A 14,209-nucleotide genomic window follows, 5' to 3' on the forward strand; every position below is an offset into this window, starting at 1 on the left:
TTTTTTCTGCACATAATCTTCATATGTCAATGATTGAGCTTGCGTCGTGACTGCTAGTGACTGCATATTATCATTACCGGTTTTAAAGAAGTTAGTAATTAAACTATACTTACATTTTACCGCACGTTTCATTTCTAGATTCTAGACCTCGACTGTTCGTTACCATGTACAAAGTTGCAGATTGCAGAATCGTATCAATGGCGGATTTGGCAGCGGTAACGTCAGACAAGTTCATCTAAAATTTAGACGGGAGGGCTGTTCTACGGAGTAAGAGAGAAGTCGATGCAGCGAAGGAGAAAGAAAGTCGGCTGAGAGGTTTATGAGAGACTGTTCCTTTCCTAAGAAAGGCCGGACGAGGCGCAGTTTGTTCTGATTTGTTGCTTTATTAGTGGAAACTTCCTCTGCCAGGACTAAATACTAACTGAACAAATGTGTCAATTTGTACACTCCTTAACTGAATATTGTCCTATTGGCTAACTATCGGAAACACACCCTTTCCAAGAAGTACAGGAGTGGTGTAACCTCGAGCTACTTATTTTCGCCCGGGTTTCAGATGGTCCTGCCAGATTGAAACAAACAATAGGCTGCAGGTGCGGAGTTGCCACCGCTACGTTGCTTTATTGCTCAAGATCTAGCAGTCATTCTATTATTTCTATATTATGTGTATTATTGCCAATGTTTTTATGATAATATGTACAGCAAGAATATTAATTCCAGTAATATGTGTGTTATGCATTTTCCTCATTATTTTATAATGAAAGATTCCCCCATGGGCAATTTTAGTGTGGTGGGGGGGACCTCTGAGATAAAATTGTCGGTGGGGATGAAAATCCCCATCCTCCGCGATTTTGCACCTGAATCCTACAGCTAATAATGTAATTTCGTGGGGCCATTTCTAGTCTGGTGTAACCCTTGTAAGGCAGACCCCCCGATGAGGGTGGGTGGCATCTGCCATGTGTAGGTAACTGCGTGTTATTGTGGTGGAGAATAGTGTTATGTGTGGTGTGTGAGTTGCAGCCATGTTGGAGACAGCATAAACGCCCAGTTCCCGAGCCAAGAGAATTAACCATTTAAGGTTAAAATCTCCAGCCCGGTCGGGAATCGAATCCGGGACCCCTGTGTCCAAAGGCCAGCACGCTAACCATTTAGGCATGGAGCCGGACATCGTACAGCTGAAAACTAGCGAGAGAGAAGCAAACTACACCGGGCGAGAGATGATGACACAACCGGGCGAGTTGGCCGTGAGGTTAGGAGCGCGCAGCTGTGAGCTCGCATCCGGGAGATAGTGGGTTCGAACCCCACTGTTGGCAGCCCTGAAGATGGTTTTCCGTCATTTCCCATTTTCACACCAGGCAAATGCTGGGGTGTACCTTCATTAAGGCCACGGCCGCTTCCGTTCCATTCTTAGGCCTTTCCTGTCCCATTGTCGCCATAAAACCTATCTGTGTCGGTGCGACGTTAAGCAAATAGCAAAAAAAAAAAAGACACATACTTTATACAAGAGAAAAACCATCTCAGGCTAAACTAAGACACTACTACAGTGATTAAAGCAGTGTGTCTGTACCAAGGCCGTGCCCAGGATTTTTCGAGGGGGGGGGGGGAGGGTAGGACTTTTTTCGGTGGTGGTTCCAAAAAGAGAGCTATAGCAGCAAATAAAAAAAAAGGATGGGGGTGGTAGAATACACCCATGGCATCCTTTCCGTTTTTATGTCGATCCCTTCTGTGATTACTCACTAATTTAAAATGTATGAAATTGAATTAAAATAAAACAATATTAAAATATTCATGGAATGAAATACACAATCGTCGGACTATGTATTCACACTTAGTACTTACCTGATTACTTACACATACAATTGTTGTTGGGCGCCAGCTACAAATCAATGTAACGATAATAGAATGAGCGTATTTAATATCTCTAGGGTGTGAGGTAATAAGCTTACTTTGACAGCATAACATATAGGTTCTGGGAAAAGGACATTGAAGTTCGATTTCCCTATTAAAATGTGAGGTTATTTGATCTACTATTGAAATGAAACAATTAATTGTATTTGATACAATACAAAATATAACCTTTAAATATTGACTATAACCTGTGAGACCTGCTGCGATAATATCAATGATAATATAAAACTCTGAACTCACAACTGAAAGAAACTCTAGGCATTAAATTTGATACCCTTTTGACCGGACATTTAAAAGTTCCACAAGAAATTTATCCCTCACTGGTTCACTTAACAGTGCCTTCAACACTTCGAGTGTTATTACGATGTATTCCTTTGAGTTGGTGTCAGCTGTAGGTAATTCGGTGACGTATCCTTTTAGTTTCACAAACGAGATATAGCATGACTTGAAATTATATTCACACTTCACAATCAACTTTACAAGTAATTCACTGATAACTGTTAGTCTGCATTACGACGACTCAATATTCGGCGTCACCGAACTGACACAAGAACTCGACCGAAAAAATACACGAAACACACTCCGAACATATAATCCATTTGGTCACTGACTATTACGTATCCATGCGACTGCTTCTTCTTCATCTCACTGACTCATTATCCGTCTCCTTCCAATTGACTCCAGTTTGACTTCATGGCAAGTCTCTCTATTCAACTCCTTCCAACCAACCGCTTCTAACCAACTGAACTCGCCAACTGACCTGGCGCTTACGGATACAGACCTTTATATAGACAGAAGTTGTCACATCTACGTCATCTCTCAAAGAATATATGACTTCACTCCCACCCAGCTACAAATGTTACATATTGTGTTGAAATAGTCTCGGGCAAATTTGGAACTCCCTAAATATTATCTCATCGCTAAAAGTATACGATGCCAGATTGATGACTCGACAGTTATTGTAACAGTATTACACCATATGTTGTAATGTCAAAAGTTTTCACAAAATATATCCATATCTGATATTAGGCAGCAAGTCTCATTCTACATGGTTTTAATGCTAATACACGCACACACACACACACACACACACACACATACATATATATATATATATATATATATATACATTAACTACAATGAAGCAAGCGGTAATTAATACATAGCGAAATCAGATTATAGAATTGAATTCAACAATAATAATATTTACAATAATAGTAATACAGATACAATAATAATAATTACAATAATAGTAATACAGATACAATAATAATAATAAAAATATTATAAGGCCGTGTGGCCTTCGGAGAAGCCTGGTGCAGATCTTTCGAGATGACGCTCTATAGGACACCTGCTCGTCTGTGAAGATGGCGCCCTACCTAAGATGAATTATAAAGTTGAAGACGACACAAACAGAAGAATTAACCAACCAAGACTAAAATCCCCGACCCGGTCTGGGATAGAAGCCGAAACTCCTTGGATCAAAGATGAGTATACTAACCGTTTAGCTGGATAAAACTCTGGTCCTCGTCCAGGTATGGTGTAGTTCATTTCAGACACATCCTCAATGCATGTGCCATTTTAATCTCGTAACAGCCCTCCTGCCATTCTTTGGCAGTAAAGGGAATCGAACCCGATGCCTCGGTTGACAGCAGCTAAGAGCGCTAACAGTTACGCTACGAAAGCAGACGTTGCGTAATAGAACTTACTCTTAAAGTAATAATTACCACCATCAGAAAAATAAACCGAAATATTTTTGGTTACTAAGTATTATCTGCGCACTTTTTAGCGATAGTTTTACACCCTAGTGCTGAATCGGTCGACTTCGGTTATCTTCGAGATTCGTATTGGCAACCTTTGAAACACAAACTAAGAATCCCTTATCATCGCTGTGCGACATCTGGCGTACACTTTACGTACTCGTACTGTTGTTGTTTACACAGTAAAGCCAAACTATAGAATTCATGCTAGGAACACGTTTCGCATTGGGAAATGTTATATAGTATTATATATTGTGTGTGTGTGTGACACAGTTGTTGGCGTAAGATGATAAAGGTTTAGAAAATTCATATCGATCGATCATATTATCGATTCAGTTCGGATTTCATTTCCATTCAGTTGGCAGTACTACCGGAACCGCCAGTGCTCCCTTCTTACTCCTCAGCCGAGTACAAAAATCTATCACTAAAAAGTGCGTGTACAATAGATTTAGTCGAATATAAAATAAATAAAATAAAATAAAAAACATTTTAGAGCATTGCCATTTACAAATCAACGGGTTATGTGGAAATGTAAAGCAACCGCAGCATAGTTGGTAGCGGGTGTGCAACGCGAGACATAAACGTTTTGTCATCTTTTTTAAAAAAATGGAGGAAACCTACTTTTTTACTGTAATTATTATAAAAGGCATTTACAAGTTAGATAAATTTTAAAAAAATCATGTAATGGCTTGATCACATGATAATATTTCTGTGTGCATCAAAATAGATTATTAAAATTTAAAATAATGTCACCTCTGTGTCATAGTTAGTAATTTGTTCTTGTGTTTATGTATTATACATGAACTTTAATCATTTATAACTTGCATTTATGGACGTATGAATTGTTGTAATATTTTCAACTTGCGAAGTTACCTATAGCTAAATATATTTCATTTACTATCATTAAGAAGGCCACTTCACGTGTTTTGAACCATTTATATTATTATTTTTACTTCATTCTTCAAGTCCGTATGTCACGAATTAATTTTTCAAATAATGTGTAAATGAGGACATTTTTATTTTAGTTTTTATTTTATATAAATACCAAATGTTGTATTTTGACGTTATGTTGTAAGCAATAATTTGTTCGTACCAATTTTGAGATAAATATATTCACTAAAGTGTACTTTTTTAAAATGGAAAGTATTATAATTTATGTTCGTGTAGAAGAAACTTCGGAAAGGAAAGAAAGGTTAATATTTCACCGGTCGTATACACAAATGTATAAATATTATTGTGCAGCAAAAATAACTATTTCCTAACGTTTAATTACCTATGTACCGGGCGAGTTGGCTGTGCGGTGAGCTTGCATCCGGGAGATAGTGGTTTCGAACCCCACTGTCGGCAGCCCTAAGATGGTTTTCCGTGGTTTCCCATTTTCACACCAAACATGTTGGGGCTGTACATTAATTACGGCCACGGTCGCTTCCTTCCCATCCCTAGGCCTTTCATATCCCATCGTCGCCATAAGACCTATCTGTATCGGTGCGAAGTAAAGCAAATAGCAAAAAAAACAAAACACATGTAGGCCTATATTATTGCATACAGTGAGTTTAAGATCATTTCATTCCCACGCTCCAACAAACTACACGATAACGCTTCATGTAAATAAACATAAATTATAATAACTTTTATTATAGCAATTTATATAGTTTAAAATACATTTCCATAAACTTTGCGGGTATGTTGTAATGTTAGAATAAGTAACTCGCGAGATCACGATCAAACTGTAACTACAGGATTAACAACAAGATAAATGTCAGTCGGAACGATACTATGGCGAGACTCGTAATGTCCGAATACGATTTTAGAGTAACTAACTTTGCTACATTTCTCCATTTATTTACTGAAAAGATCACCTTTTAAGTGGGGATATCAAAAAAGTAACTAAAGTGTTAATGTTAGGATTTAGATGTCCCACATCTGTTGGACCTCCAATTTCTATGGTTCTGAATATGCAGTACAGCTCTTCGGCTTTCCTCATGCTTGAGATTCCCTTTGGAGCATTTACATTCATGCTTCTGAGTCAGAGATTGGCCTTTTGTTGATCGACTGACTCAGGTAACTGGTTTCACAAACTCAAATCACATGATAATATTTCTGTGTGCATCAAAATAGAATTATGAAATTTTTTAGTGACCACCACGAACTGTTTAAAAATAATTAGTTTTTAATTTATAAACGTAATGAGCGACAGCTATTGGGGAAGAAGACGTGTAGAGTTGTGAAAAACATGAGACTAGGAGCTGAATATTGTGAATATAGGAATGTGCTTAAGAATGTTCAAAAGGGTTGGTTTTACAGGCAAACTAGAACTCACGATTTCAATGGACTTGCATTTCGTTTCCAAGAAGTCGCAAGTCTCTCTAAGAGTAGAGAATGTCTTGGGACTCAAAGTAGTTTCGTACTCCCTACGAATTGACGCTTGGGTTTTTTCAAGGATTAACTGTGAAACAATCAGATCATCTAAAGGTATATTTAGCTCTAAGGCCTTGAGAGCGTTCAAATTACTCAACGCTTGATTGAGTAGAACACGGAGTTCATTCGCTGATGGCTTATTCTTCGTAGGTAAATTAAATAGATTCTTAAGATGCGCGGATTCAATTAACCTCGGGTTATTGTAGCGATTGCAAATCGTATCGAAAGCCACGTTAAAGTTGGAGTTAGTGACTGGGAGGTTTGCTATTAGTACGTTCGCTTCGCCAGTTCGAGAACTCAGTAAGAAATGAAATCTTTGAATGTTATCCAGCGATTCATTGTTAACTATAAAACTCATGAACGTGTCATAAAAGTGTCTAAATCCAGTTACATCACCGTTGAAGGTTGGCAGTTTTATGGTAGCGAGCTTAATTGCCTTATTAGTTTCACTTAACAAAACTGACTGTCACTAGAGCGAGAACTACTGGGGCCAGCAGTTTCGGTAGTCAATGCGATTAAGCTGTTCATTTTTGCGTCTGTGTCGAAATACATGGTTTCAAAGTGATCTCTATCCTCGGCATACTGTTGGAAATCTTCAAATATTTCTAGCTGTGATTGAGCAGTTTCAAATTTGTCACGAATAATAGGCAGTTCTTTCAAACGAACTATGATGGCCTGATAATTTGAATCCGTTTGAAATTTTTGTACGAATTTCGCGAGACGCGTGAGGCTGGCTTTCGCTACTGCACGATTAGTAACTAATTTCTTCCTGCTAGTCTCATCCATGCTGACAGATAAGGACCGCAGAAGAGGAATACACAAGAACAATAATTAGGAAGGCTGGAATCAATACACGGGCGAGGATAACTTGAACATAACAATATTAGGTAAGAAAGGATTGGTAGTTGCCAGTCTAGGTACTTACGTCTGCGTGTAGATATGCTTCGGCCTGGAGTCGAACTAGGGTGCGCCGCTAGGTCCAGTAGGTTACTCAGCTCTCCAGTGGAATTCTTCAACAGCACGTCGGATTGTATTTGAACAGGAGCCCGCACGATAGTCTGACACTTTGAGCTTCGTCAGCAGATAAGCGCGGTCGCGGTGAAACCAGAGTCCATTCGTAGATCCGCAAGACAGAACGTACAGTTATGCTTAAAACGACCGGCGAACAGCACACAACACGGCACTAGTTACCGTACGTAAAGTAGCGTAACATACGATACGAACTGAAAGACCCGCGCACGAAAGTTCACAATAAGTTAGTATTCGTAACATGCGGCGTTAGACTATTTGCAAGATCCGGCCCGGAGAACCAAAAAATGTTTGATTGCTGGTAAAACAACATCTATCTGGTAACTCATTTTGCAAAACATATACGGAAGACAATACTAATTTATTATCCATATTTACATCAAATACTTAAGAAGTTCAGACACACAATAGCGCGCGGCGATCATTGCTAACTGGGCGATAAGTGAAACATAGTAGATCAAGTTCAAAATCGACCATTGTTGCCGAGACAAGTCCAACAGTCTCTCCATCCCACTGTTAAGGGCGTTCAACAGAGCAGCCAAGCGGAGCACACAAAAATCGCTACAATAATACAAATACGACAACAAATACAATAAGAACAATTGTACAGATAAACATATAAGAAAGTCACTGTCCCAACAATAGGAGTAAAAGGAGTGAATACTGTATAGCCCGGCTCCTTGGCTGAATGGACAGCGCTGAAACCGTCGATTCATATAGTCCCGGGTTCGATTCCGAGCTGAGTCGAGATTTTAACAGCGTCTAGTTAATTCCTCTGACTCGGGGACAGGGCATTTATTTTTCTCAATGCATTTCTCTTCGTATACAGACAACACACCACACTACCAACCACCACAGATACACGCAACATCCTTCCACATAGGAATGGCCTCAGGAAGTGCATCTGGCCGTAAAACAGGGCACATTTCCTACCCGCAACAAGTGGCGGCTATAAGGACCCTACAAATCCCGCGGGGCGGGCGGCATGGCTCGTGAGGGACCCATGACTGTTTCTTACTTCAGTACCGGTAGCTGAAGAGTGATTTTACATATTGATAAAGCTACAGCGCACAACACAATATTATTTGTATTACAGAGGGTTATTCCAAACTTAGGCCGTCATAGTGCAGAGCTTCTATCGTCAATTGACGTCCGAAACGGGGGAGGAGCTTACGGTCAGCTGTTTCCAATATGGCGGCGAGATAGTGACGGGATGTAAACACGACAGTGATCGGGTGTGCGTCTGTAGGATTTATTAACTGTTCAAAATGTCTTTGGTGTCGTATGCGCAACTGTTGAGAGCTGTCGGAGATTTCACGCGTACATTAGTGGAAGGGGAAGAAATATTCAAGCGTAATTACTTGATATGTGTAGGTAAAAAGTTTGAAACGCAAGATGAAACTGGTCTTGTAGCGTTGTGTTTACAATCATCCCACATCGATTCAAAACCACACAAAGTTAATGCTGTCTTGAACAAGGGAGTGAAAATGTGAAGTGCAACTGTATATGTAAAGCGGGTTTGTCAGAGAAATGTTATCGCTGACACGCTAATTCACCTTAACAGTTAAGCTACTGTAATTTTCCACTATTAGAGGTTATGGAGTAATTTCTTGTTGATTTGGTCCATGCCAAAGCCTTAGCCAGGTGACGGGGGAGTTACCTGTTTTGTAAACTGTAATCTCGGGGAAGAAAGAAAATAATAATTATACTAAGTATATGTTGTAAAGCAAATAAATCCTAGGCTTTATACAGGCTTGTGTTGGAACAGCCCACATAAACTTAAATGTTCTTCCATTTTTACCATCAGCACAAAAGTTAGAACCGACAATAATAAGTATAAAAAATTATAACTACCTACAGAATATGCAGAGAAAAGTTGGAAAATTATAATTTAAGAGTACTATAACCTCTACAGTCACAGCTGTTTAGGGTTGAAGAATACTTGGTTTGTCCAATTATACCAAATAATTAGGTTATGGCTTCTAATTTATGATGACCGGGCGAGTTGGCAGTGCGGTTAGGAGCGTGCAGCTGTGAGCTCGCATCCGGGAGATAGTGGGTTGGAACCCCACTGTCGGCAGCCCTGAAGATGGTTTTCCATGGTATCCCATTTTCTCACATGGCAAATGCTGGGGCTGTACCTTAATTAAGGCCACGGCCGCTTCCTTCCCATTCCTAGACTTTTCCCGTCCCATCGTCGTCATAAGACCTATCTGTGGCGGTGTGACGTAAAACAAATGAGGCTAATTTATGACGGCAAAATACTACATATTTTCTTTAATTGATAGAAGTATTATATAGGCAATTTAAATGCAGTGCTTAATTACTACCAGTTAAAGATATTACTCACATGTAGATAGTTAATTTACTGTCTGCAGTTACACATATGAAGAAGTTTACAAAGAGGGGATCACATTCTATGTGCGGCACAGAAGTATTAGGCTACAAGTTTATCAGTATTTTTGATGTAGCTAAATCTTTGTGAATACAAATTAGAGACAGTAACTATCAATGAGTACAATAAACAGTACCGGTACCTATGCTGTAGAAAGAAATCGTCTTCACGAGAATGCAGACTGCACACGGTCATGTATCGCGTAACGCGTTTTCCAATTGACAGCGCGGAAACCCATCTTTCTCTCTGAACTTTTTGTACAGGAAAGTAGTGAACAGATTTCGCATCCGTTTTATACGATTTTCAACCTTATACAGAGCAGTACCATTTGACAATTTTCTTTCTGTTTCCATCACGACGTCAATGCTTCGCCATGTAAATAAACCTCACCAGTCACTATGTTGCAGCTTCAACATTCTACCGCGTGGCTGCGCCATCCAACTTTTCTGACGTCAATAGGAGTACGGTGGTTATTTATGAAATAATGTGGATTTCGCGACCTGTTCCAATAATAACCATCCCTTGCTACCACTCACAACAATCAACACGGCTTTTGAAGTAATTAGCCAGTTCTGAGAACCCAGTAGTCAGCGAAGATGCGATAAGACATCTTAATGTTGTGACGGTCAGTGTGCTTTGGTTGCTATAATTGGAATATGCATTTCGTGTGTGTGTTCCTACCATATAAGTCTATTATTTTAATTCCTCCGGATTTGAAAATTAATTATGTAACTTATTTCTGTTATGATTATTTTCGTCGTTGTTGCTGTTTATTGTAATAATATACAACCTTGTAGTACCAAAATAAACTTATAACTTCCCTTATCGGGAAACGACGGGCCCATTTTCAATTACTGCGGGGGAGACCCGAGCTTCTTAGTGCCGCTACTTCCCACAACCCCACCAGGGTGTGGGGGAAGCGGTGGAAGAAGTAAATCTTGTAAAACTTGGGAGAAACAGTTTGGTGATATTATTTTCAGAATGGTGACGATCTCGCTATGTTATCTACACTGCTTAGTTGATGAGAATGTTTAACGTCCTTTTGGACTTACGCGTGATTTTGTATTATCATATTTATAATTGTGACTGCCTATCATTGTAATAATCAGCTTTGGATAACTGGTACTATCCCGTTCCGTTTAGACAGGATAAATAATGATATTAACCTTGGCTATGTAGTATCTAGCTTGTATTGAATCGGTACCTAACCTTGACCATGTTGATAGACTGAAGTACTGCGGTACTATAATTCCGTCACAAAGAGAGTTGTAGCTAATGCATTCGTTACACAGTAAGTAGTTGGAATAAGATACGTGTTTTAGCTTACTTCGAGAGTGATATGCGGTTTGGCCGAGCAGTGGTGTGATTTTCGTTCAAATATTGGCATAATCTGCCTTGGCTGTTGCAATGTTAAAACAATGTGTGAGAAAGGGAAACAGGATGCAGCGAGATTTTGAGGGACATGTGCGATAGAACCAAGCTAAATAGTTGGAAATTTAAACTTATAGATGACCGAGTGAGTTGGCAGTGCGGTTAGGGTCGCGTAGCTGTGAGTTTAGGGGCTGCCTGGCCGAGGCGATAAAGGCGTGCTCGGTTCGCCCGGAAGGACGTGGGTTTGAATCTCCATCAGGAGGTCGTAAATTTAAGAAATGAGATTTCCACTTCCGGAGTTGCATATGGTCCTGAGGTTCACTCAGCCTATACCAAAAATGAGTACCAGGTTAATTCCTGGGGGCAGACGCGGTCGGGCGTAGAGCTAACCACTGTACCCCATTAAATGCCAAGGTTACGAATAGTGGAAGCCTTTACCTTCCACCCCTCCAAGGGTCTTTATGGCCTGTACGGAGATGACTTTGCTTTTTGCTTTTAGCTGTGAGTTTGCATTCGGGAGGTGGTAAGAGCGAATCCCACCGTCGGCAGCCCTGAAGATGATTTTCCGTTATTTTCCATTTTCACACCACGCAAATGCTGTACCTTAATTAAGGCCACGGCCGTTTCCATCCCACTCCTAGTCCTTTTCTATCCCATCGTTGCCATAAAACCTATCTGTGTCGGTGCGACGTAAAGTTAAAAAAAAAAAAAGTGGGCATTCCTTGTGAGTTGCTGTGGTTAATTGAAATGATCACTTGATAGCAATATGATAACTAAGGTAGTTGTAATATAAGACCGTCCCATAGTTCTACAAGGTATTAAAGATCAATAGATTTTTGAGTTTGTGTTTCTATTTGTTTGCATTTAAACATTACAGGTGCTAAGAGCAAAGTTGTATAGAGAAAGTAGACGTTTAAGGAAGACCTTCAAGAAGGACATGATAATAGCTGTTGAAGCTGTTCAGGAGAAGGAATGTGGCTATCTAAAGGCAGCAAAGAAATATAATGTGCCTCGTACCACCCTTGAGTATATTCTGTCTGAATAGGATTATCTGTATAGTAACTCTGTACCTTGATTATACAAACAATTATATCAAACTGATGGTTCATCAGCTAGCTGTCAGAAATTGCATCGATCATCCTTTTGGAGAAGAACGGGCAGAAAGAGGATGGATAGATCACTTCTATCACGTCACAAGGGTAAGATTACGTCTATTGTTCATCATAAGATGCCGAAGGTTTTGGGAATGACAGGAAAAAGACAAATTGCCAGCCTAACTTCAGCTGAACGAGGTTCATTAGTTACAGTATGTTGCATCATGCAGTGGGCCTCCAATGATCTTTTTTTCCAAGGAAAAATGAATGCAAACTACTGATGAAAGGAGCTCCATATGGATCTATTGCTGTTTATCATCCATCCGGTTGGAGCCAGGCACCACTTTTCACCAAATGGTTCCAGCATGTCTTAAATGTTCTAAAACCATTTAAAGAATCTCATGTTCTTTTGATTCTGGTTGGACATAACATTCACACCAAGAATGCGGATGTTACTGATCTGGCCAGAAGCAATTTTGAGTCTGTTTTCTCTCCCCCGCACCTCACACGACTCACAAATTACAACCCCTAGATAAAACTTTCATACGGCAATTGAAGGTTTATTACAGTGAGGGAGGAGGTTATTTTTGCGTCATCAGCAAAGGACACTTACTGTATTCGGCGAAAACTTGCCAGGAAGGGCCTACTTGAAAGTTCAAACGGGAGAGAGAGAGAGCCGTGTATGGATTCCTCGAAACAGGAATCTATCCTTTAAACAGGAACATTTTTTCTGATGCAGATCACGCTGCAACAGCTCAAAGGGAGGAGGACTTTATTTCTCTTGGCTCATCACTGATTGAAGTAACTTTGTCAAACTGCCCAACAACATCTGCAAACATGCCTTGTGTTGAATCACCTCAAAGAGCAAAAATCATTCCCGACCACTCAATCGTTACTACACCTCCACCTCAACACAAAATACAGCACCGTCTACTCCAAGTAGTTCTACAAGTGATTCCGTCATCCCTCCAATATCTTGCCGGTTCCTACAGTTAAAGCAAGACAGTCGCCGGGCTGAGTGGCTCGGACGGTTGAGGCGCTGGCTTTCTGACCCCAACGTGGCAGGTTCGACTCTGCCTCAGTTCGGTGGTATTTGAAGGTGTTCACAGACGTCTGCCTCATGTCGGTAGATTTATTGGCACGTAAATGAGCTCCTGCGGGACTAAATTCCGGCACCTCGGCGTTTCCGAAAACGGTAAAAGTAGTTAGCGGGACGTAAAGCAAATAACATTATTAGCAAGACAATCAAATCTTGGACGGAAACCAGGCATAATAACGTTATCTCCCTACAAAAACAACTTGGTTCGTCGTGCATCAAAAGCACCCACGACCTTATCGTCTAAAATTACTACTGCTGCTGTTCCTGCTGTTGCAATGTTTGTAGGGAGGCGATCCTCTTAGACGGTGACACTGTTTCTCAGGCCAGGAGATTAGTGGTGAAGGTGTGAGGGTTGGCAGCCTTGGCCTTACTAGGAACTGTCGCGAAATTCACCTTAGCGCAGGATAATGGAAAACCACGAAAAACGGTCCTCAGAACAGTCGATGGTAGGGACGAGCCCCTCCCCGTCATTCAAACGCAGAGGCGTAGAACCACGATAGTCGCAACCACAGTGACCTACGTTAAAATGTGACGTAGCCACCACGTCATCCGCTTGCTAATCATGTTACAAGGTAGCGTAAAACAAAATATACCATATTTGTAATGAAGTACCTAGTCTTCTTTATACGCTGATTGAAGAAAGCTCACTCTGATGCAAATCATTTAAGGTCCAGTACATTCACTTTGACTACTCATGCCCATCCCCATCCTATCCATCGGAAAAAAATAACATCACTTTATTCGTACGCATATAATGCTAGTAAGGCCGTGTTTGTTTAACATCCAAATGTATTAACTCCTCTGAGTGTTATAAGGCAAGATTAAAGAGTGTGATCAGGAAAGATTAAAAACGATTTACATTACAAATCTTATGAGTATTCACCACAGTCTACCAGATTTTGTGTTCGCATGTTTTTATAACTAATTAGGTATATAGTTATGCGAGATGAAATAATTTATTACCTTTTTTTTTTACATCGTTATGCCCTATTTAGAAGCTCGATTGAACCAGCTTAGCTGATGTGTTGGCCTTCTTCTTCTCCTCCCAGAATCTTCTCATCTTCTCGCTGAGCTTCTTCCTTCGTTCTTCTGTCCAAGTTATAGTGGCTCTGGTGTTGGGTTTGTCTTCAAACTGGTG

General features: G+C 40.2%; 1 protein-coding gene across 2 annotated transcripts in view; it reads left to right on the forward strand.

Moving 5' to 3' along the window:
• Pdk (pyruvate dehydrogenase kinase) overlaps positions 1–14,209 on the forward strand; it is a 465,625-nt gene that overhangs the window by 136,791 nt on the left and 314,625 nt on the right. The window lies entirely within an intron of this gene.

Source organism: Anabrus simplex, chromosome 5 (genome assembly GCF_040414725.1).
Source record: "Anabrus simplex isolate iqAnaSimp1 chromosome 5, ASM4041472v1, whole genome shotgun sequence".
In the NCBI taxonomy this organism is placed as follows: Eukaryota; Metazoa; Arthropoda; class Insecta; order Orthoptera; family Tettigoniidae; genus Anabrus; species Anabrus simplex.